Below are 8,193 nucleotides of genomic sequence, written 5' to 3'. Positions count from 1 at the left end.
CTCTTGACCAGGTCACTGCGCGCGCTTTCACTTTTGGCATTGTTGTTGTTCGCACGGACAAGATTCGATTCCCGCGTTTAATTTGCGACGTCATAATTCTTCTTTCGTTCGAGATCCGCGAGCCGTGTTGAACTCGCCTTTTTATATGTACGTATAAAGCGCGATCTCTGATCCCTTCTTCGCAGTGTTCAACACCCGGTATCAGTTGCGAGAAAAATATAGCGTTACGTTTAGGTTTTCTATCCTTCGCTCTATCAAAAATCCTGGCTTCGTCCCTGAATTCAACAAGTATGTAAGTTGTTGGACTTGAATAAGTAAATGGGTATAGTTAATAAAGATATGAGATGATTGAAACAAATATAATGAATGTTATAATGAAGGTGATTTACGAAAATCATGATACTGTTATAATGCTTACGCTGTTTATTATTACACTACAAACACTCCTGTGTCGATTTAACACCAGTCCGGAATCTGTTATATGACCACAGTAATTTACCACAAGTAAATGGGTATATTAAGTTAATAAAGATATGAGATGATTGAAACAAATATAATGAATGTTATAATGAAGGTGGTTTACGAAAATCATGATACTACTATAATGCTTACGCTGTTTATTATTACACTGCAAACACTGCGGTGTCCATTTAACACCAGTCCGGAATCTGTTATATGACCACGTACACAAGAGAAGTGTTAAAACAACACCATATAGTCGTTCATACAACACCAATTAGTGTTAAAACAGCATCGATTTAATTTCAAACCGGTGTTGTTTCAACACTGCTCTGGTGTGGTCATAGATTCCGGACTGATGTTAAATTAATACCACAGTTTAGTGTAAATAAAGTGTAAAAAAATTGGGGACAGATTAGAACATGGTGTAACAAACAAACCATCTCTATGTTCCTCCGTGAAATTAGATCATTATGTGTACAAAAATAAAACAACCTTCATCAATCACACTATCTGAGAGTAAACCACAGCAAACTGTCGTTTCCCGTTTTCAAATTAAAATGAAAAAAAAATACACCCATGAATAAGAAGAAATGAATACATTTTAATCAGAATTAGAGAGACGCTGTTCCTCGTCTTAAATCAGGGTTTCCCTCTCATCGAATACCCCAAGGTGTATAAAACAGAACCACTTCCCTTTCAGAGATGAACAAAAAAAACCCTCCTCTCCATGAAGGCAGACTGCTCTGGTCTAGGTAGAAAAATCTGACACAATTGGTTCGTTTGACAGGAACAGAATGCAGTCAATAGATTTGAACCAGTTTAAACTACTTCAGTTGCAATTACAGGACCGGTGCACTAATTTCAGGCCCCGTGATAAAACACGCGTGATTCTATAATAATCAAGAAAAGTCACAAGACATTTTTGATCGGATACACAGCCATGTTTTCTCAAAACCGCCCTTTTAATTACATTTCAAATAATATCACAGACACAGTTTCCTGCCCCTGACGTTCTAAAACAATGGAGAATTTGGTAATTATTTTGACATTTTTACAACCTTTAATCTTTTTAAAGAAAACTAAATTCGCCCTCTTCGCACTGCGTAGCGAAGGAAGTCAACGCCAAAATTCGGACAAAACTTATACAAACGAAATCTGCATCATGAATTCATTATGGATGAACCGAACTGCACATGTTGACTGTTTTTTATGGGTTTTTATGTTGAAATTGTCGATTATCATTAATAAAGCAAAGCCATTAACGTTTTTTGATGTTGTCTTCTTAAAGATTATTTTCACTTTTCAAAATATCTAGGGGCTTTACCCCCCCAAAAAAGGGAGAAAATTGACAGGAAAAGAGCATTAATTTATCAAAATCTTTATAATCTTTGCATGGAAAGTGTCAAATCTTTATCACTGTATCTAAGTGAGATTCGATTAACTCCTGTGGAATTAATTAGACATTTTAGAATATAATTCACATTTGACGGCTTGAAAGAAACGCCTTTAACAGGGCATTTATTGGACAACATCAAAATCTTCGCGAGCTTGGGGATCAAACAAATTTTTCAGATGCATGGAAGTTTCAACTTTCAAGGGGAGCATAAAATTTTCCTTCTGAGGTAATTAGTTTCAGGTCAAATATATGAGATGTGCACATCTATATAATTAAAGGGAAAGTTCACCCTGTAGAAAACTTTGTTGTAAAAATAGCAGAAAAATATTGGTGAAGATTTGAGGAAAATCCGTTAAAGAGTAAGAAAGTTATTAGAGTTCAAAATTTTGGATTTGTGACGTCATAAACGAGCACCTGCCCCATGTGTTATGTAATATAAAATGTATGAATTTCCAATTTTGTATGGTTCCTGATGACTTAATTTTGATTTCTTTTCATGATCTGGTGTGAAATCATTTGTCTATTGATATAAAAAAGCTACAGTGAAAACCATTTTCAATTTTCTGAGAAAATGACATTTTATTGATTTTTTACCATTCGCTATGTAGGAATGCTGCTCGCATATATGACGTCACAAATCAAATAATTGAAATTCTAATAACTTTTTAATTATTTGATGAATTTTTCTCAAACCTTCGGCAATATTTTTTCTGCTATTTTTACAATAAACTTTTTGTCAGGGTGAACTTCCCCTTTAACTCTCCCTTATACACAGCCAATCTGATTTTCTTACTAGCATACCACTGGAGAATTCGGAGCACCGTAATACGAGTCAAACTCACCCCCCCCTCCCCTCCCCCTCTCCAAGAATGATACCGATACACTCTAGGGTCAACGATGTCACATCCGTGTTAAGGATTATTCAGGGACCAGTAAACAGTAAAACCAGAATTAAACAACCCGTATAATTTTTTTTTCACATATACCTCTATCTACGATATGAACTCAAACAAATGTTTTGAGACATTTAACGGCAATGTCCAACTTTAAACACAGAGAAGGATCTAAGGGTGGAGGAGTTAAGGGTTTAAAACCCCTTAGGCTCCATTAAAAAAAAAACAAGGAGGAGGGAGTGGGATTAAACTCCAAAACCCTCTATCCTGCTGACGGGGGGGGGGGGGGGTCAGGAAGCAGTACGTCGTAGCCCCTTAGTCAAAATAACTGGTTAAGCGCGCTCCTAGCAAAAAGCTAGATCCGCCCCTTCAAAAATAAACATTATAGAAATTGAACATTGCTGATAATATTTCAAAAACCTTTGACTAGAAACAATATTTGATTAGAACATAGATTAAAACACGAAGCATTTATACTATGTAGGAACTTCATATAGAAAAAATTGAATATTCCGAAAACTGGGAGAATGTTTTTTCTTTTCTTCATTTTTGCACCATTCCTTCATCCACTGGAATGAATCGATTCGTGGTTCTGAGGGTATGTTGACATTGGTTACCAAACCCATGGACCTCCATGCCTAACCAGGGGTGGTATTCTGAGGTCATTTTATCTTTAAAATATTTTATTTTATCTCTTAAAATGAAATTGGTATTCTGAGATGAGATTTTATCTCACAGATAAAATTTTAGATTTTATCTTGCGTATAAATTTTATCTTGCGTATCTACAGATGATACGCAACAGAACAATGCCTGCGTGCACATACCCATCGCGTATCTGGCCATTGCAACGCAGATGACGTGCTTGCGCCCATGTTACTTTGAAGAAAAAAATAAAATAAACTTAAAAGAGGGTAGAGGCTATTTTATCTCTGCGACGTTGATTTCACCAATATTTATAGGTGAATTAACCCCAAATGGTGACATGAAAATGAAGAAAATTTACATATTTATTGAGAATAACACCTTAACGCTGTTCCTGTACAATCAGAGAGTATTTCATAAGACTTTTCTTGACTAATATTGTCTTTGAAATGATGCTTGAAAAGATGCGATAAAGACTTCGAAAAAAGATGAGAGTATTGTCCTTTTAGTTAAAAAGAAATCTCTGTAAAGACGCGCAAGGGTATAGTGCAAGCGTATTTGAAGTCACTAAATTGACGCAATCTCACCCCTTTGCCACACCTCCTGGCGGAATGGATTTTAATTGGTTGAGTGATATGAGAGAGCTATGAAAGCGCGTTTCTAATTGGATATTGATTAAAAAATAGGTGTGTCTTACAGAGATAAAATGAAGATAAAATGGTTCTCAGAATACCAATTCGGAGAGATTTTAAGGGTATTTTATCTCACTGATTTTAACGGAGATAAAATATTTTATTTTATCTGAGATAAAATGGATCTCAGAATACCACCCCAGACTTTTTACTCGAGAGGCTCGTATGGAATGCCCAAGATATTACTTGTCATTATTATTATTGTTACTACTACTACTACTACTACTGATAGTATCATTATATCATCATTATCACCTTTGTCACTATATTACTAATACTATTATCATCATCCTCATTATTAACTTTATCACCATTATTATTACCATTGATTGGTGGAAAAAATGATATCTGAAATAAACATGATAGATATCAATTCCTATATAACAGGAAGACCTCAACCCCAAAGCGGTAGCGGTTTGATGAATAATCTTGAAAAATATAGACTAAAATGGTGATATTTTACATCAATATTTATCCGTTTTATCTCTGTTTTGTGCCAACACAAATAAACATAGCCGGTAAGTTTCAAAACACATTGTTTTTCTCTGCACTGTGCCCGACACTGTGCATAAGTATCATATTTTAAAGGGTCCCAATAAGGACCAAGAAGTTCATTCTCAAGGTAACACATATAAGATCCTTATTACGAACTACATGAGGAACGCGGAGCAAACAGTAAGGATTTTATATTAACGTCCATTCCAACTTTCCTTCACTGTTTAAAACCCCTGATTTTACAGAAAAAAGAAAGAAGATCTTGCAAAAAGCAATAACAGAATCATCCCGTAAATTCATTAAACAGGAATTTTTCTGCAATTTAACAGAACAGGTCTGTTTAAAGAGGGGAAAATGGTGTTTTATCACCAAGGAAATTTGTAAGTTTCCATACACCAAATACCAATTTCCTGTAAGATTACCTAATCTGGTAAGATTACAGGTGTTCTCGAGACTCTGCTGCAGGAACTTCTTCTATTTTAAGGATAAATTTTCTAACAGTGTAGATTTACAATAAAATTGTTTTTTCTTGGGGGGAGCAAAGGCGAATCCAAAAATAGATTTAAGAATAAGTATAATGCAGATTTAAAATTAGTTTAATTTAAAACAAAATTTGTATTCGTTCTCGCTTAAGACGAGAAAAGGTGTCATTAAAGGACAAGTCCACCCCAACAAAAACTTGATTTGAATAAAAAAAAAGAAAAATTCAACAAATTCATCAAAATCGGATGTAAAATAAGAGAGTTATGGCAATTTAACGTTTCGCTTATTTTTAACAAAATAGTTATATGAACGAGCCAGTTACATCCAAATGAGAGAGTTGATGACATCACTCACTCACTATTTCTTTTGTATTTTATTATATGAAATATGAAAGTGTTATTTTCTCGCCATTGTCATGTGAAATGAAGTTTCATTCCTCCCTGAACACGTGGAATTCCATTATTTTAACATTTTGTGCTTCAGGATAGGAGGTCCAAATCGTCAAATTCGTAAAAATTGAAATATTGTATAATTCAAACAATAAAAAACAAAAGAAATAGTGAGTGAGTGACATCATCGACACTCTCATTTGGATGTAACTGGCTCGTTCATATAACTATTTTGTTGAAAATATGCGAAACTTTGAAATTTCATAACTTTCTTATTTTACATCCGATTTTGATGAAATTTTCAGCATTGTGCTTGTCTGATTTTTCTTTATTGATTCAAATCAACATTTTTCTGGGGTGGACTTGACCTTTAAAGAAATGACAGAACGAGATAGGATTATCCAACGCACAGAACGCACAGATGGAATTTGCAATTGTAATTATCATTTAGAACAAGATTCAAAGCAGTTGTGATGATTTTGGCGTATCCAAGTTGGCTTGGAAACTAGAAAGGATTCCTGCATTAAGTGGTCTATATAGATACACGTATCTCCTCTTCCCCACCTCCACCCGAACACCAAAATATACAGCGAGCCAGTGAACTTATTGTCACCCAAAAGTTCGGCGGATGGTGAATGAGAGTGGCGACATCCTATACTCACCAAGCAAACACTTTTATACTGGAAATAAACTTACTGCTTTCATGATTATTTGCATTTTATACTCATTAATCCAAATCACGAAGCTAACTGGTGTGGCCTGGTTTATATGAAATAATGGAAAGAGTTCAAGGTTCAAAAGGTTCATTCGGTAATCTGCAACATTTTGTGGCATACACAATGGACTATGAGTTAACAAATTTAGATGTAAAGGTCAACTTCCTTCGACCATAAAAGTCACACATAGTCATCTAAATCTAAAGCCATTCTAAACGTCGTATATGACTTATGATGACATGAATAATCTAAATGGAGCTTTATTTCTGTGTAATCTTCGTCACTTCTTATTGTAATTAGTCACAGTCATAAACAAAAACATCCCTTCCTTGTAAAAATGCAAATTTGTTTAGAAACAACAGCATGACCACACTATGACTCGCAATAAACAAGATTGATGAGAACTTGTATTATAAGTATTAATATTATCATATTGATATCATTATTATTGTTGTTGCTATTATTTTCAATATCATTATTAATATTATCATCATCATCATCATTATCATTATTATTTGAACCACTTGACACTTCTCAAAGAACGTACGCAATTTCAATTTCGCTTCTTAACATCAAATATCTTGAATAATTTTAAACCGAAAAGAGACCTATCTGGATTTATGGAGAAGAGCGTACTAACGAAGATATATTTTCTACCTTTTTAATCTATCATGATTTATCAATGTCATTGTGAGTAAGTTTTTGGTTAAAGCGTATCAGAAGAGTGGGAGATACAGATTTTCGTGTGGATTAGAAAATTAATGAACAACATGATGACTTTTTATCAATCCTTTAGTAAATGATGAGTTTCATTTAATACAGAGAAAACTTTGTCATAATAGTGTCAAACAGTATACAACTTCCTCCTTTTTGCCCCCCCCCCCTCCCACCTTCCCGTCACATTTTTATTTTGAATGATTTGAATCCAAGTCAAGAATAAGAAAATAATCCTGCCCGTATAAATACAATGGTGGAATAAACATCTTTGTGTGAGAAGCAAACATCTTTAATCTATTGTGTCTTCAGGGGAGCGTTTCATGAAAGGACTTGTCAGACATTTTATCCGACAGTTACCATTAGTAACAGTGCTTCTCAGCCAATCAAAATCCAGAATAGTTGTCAGATCTGACAACTTGTCGGACAAAAATGTTGATGAAACGCCCCCCTGGTGACATTATTCCACACATTATCTAAATATGACATTGTAACAATTCTCCATTACCTCTTCGGATATTCCTCGGATGGGACGGGAAAAAGTCATTCTGTATGGAGAATAAAGCCCTTCTTTGCACGTGAAGAAAGATGAGGTGGAAAACCCAAGATAAGATGCCAGTTGGTCTATAGACTCAATACACTTTGTCTAGTTACCGTTTTGTTTCCTCCCACACGGTCTAATAATAATCTATTTTCATTTCATTTCTATATCCATGATATCACAAAGTATATAATATAACTCAGACATACAAATTACACAATTTATGTTACTGAACGATAAAGCATATAATAATAATGAACAAATTTGGATATGGGGGGAACATGCAAAAAAAGCAAAGCTTGTTACAAGGCAAGTTCCCTAAAATAACAGTATGTAATAATCATAAGTTATCCTTAAACAGGAAATAAATCAATAAGAACGGACATTCTTGCTATAGGAAATACCTATACAGTTTGAAAAAGGAAAAAGTAAACAATATATATATTGCTACTTATATAGCAATAGAATAATGATAGTGCACCTGATACTAAGAACAGAACAGAAGGAGGAAGAGAGAGAAAGACAGACGAGATATACATGAGAGAGGGACAAGTCTATAATTACGCTTCGTTTTAATAGAGAGAGAGAGAGAGAGAGGGGGGTTGGAATTGGAACAGGAGGCTTCATGCCACAGTCATTAAGTTAACTTTTTCTATCCCTGGCATTCCAATGGTTGATAATTCTTATTTTGTATTGTTTACACTGAAATGTATTTTATGCATTTTTTGCCGAATAAATAATAATAATAATAGCCAGCTCGTCTCCTTG

This window comes from Lytechinus variegatus, chromosome 7 (assembly GCF_018143015.1).
Source record: "Lytechinus variegatus isolate NC3 chromosome 7, Lvar_3.0, whole genome shotgun sequence".
Taxonomy (NCBI): domain Eukaryota; kingdom Metazoa; phylum Echinodermata; class Echinoidea; order Temnopleuroida; family Toxopneustidae; genus Lytechinus; species Lytechinus variegatus.
This window is presented reverse-complemented; position numbering follows the sequence as displayed.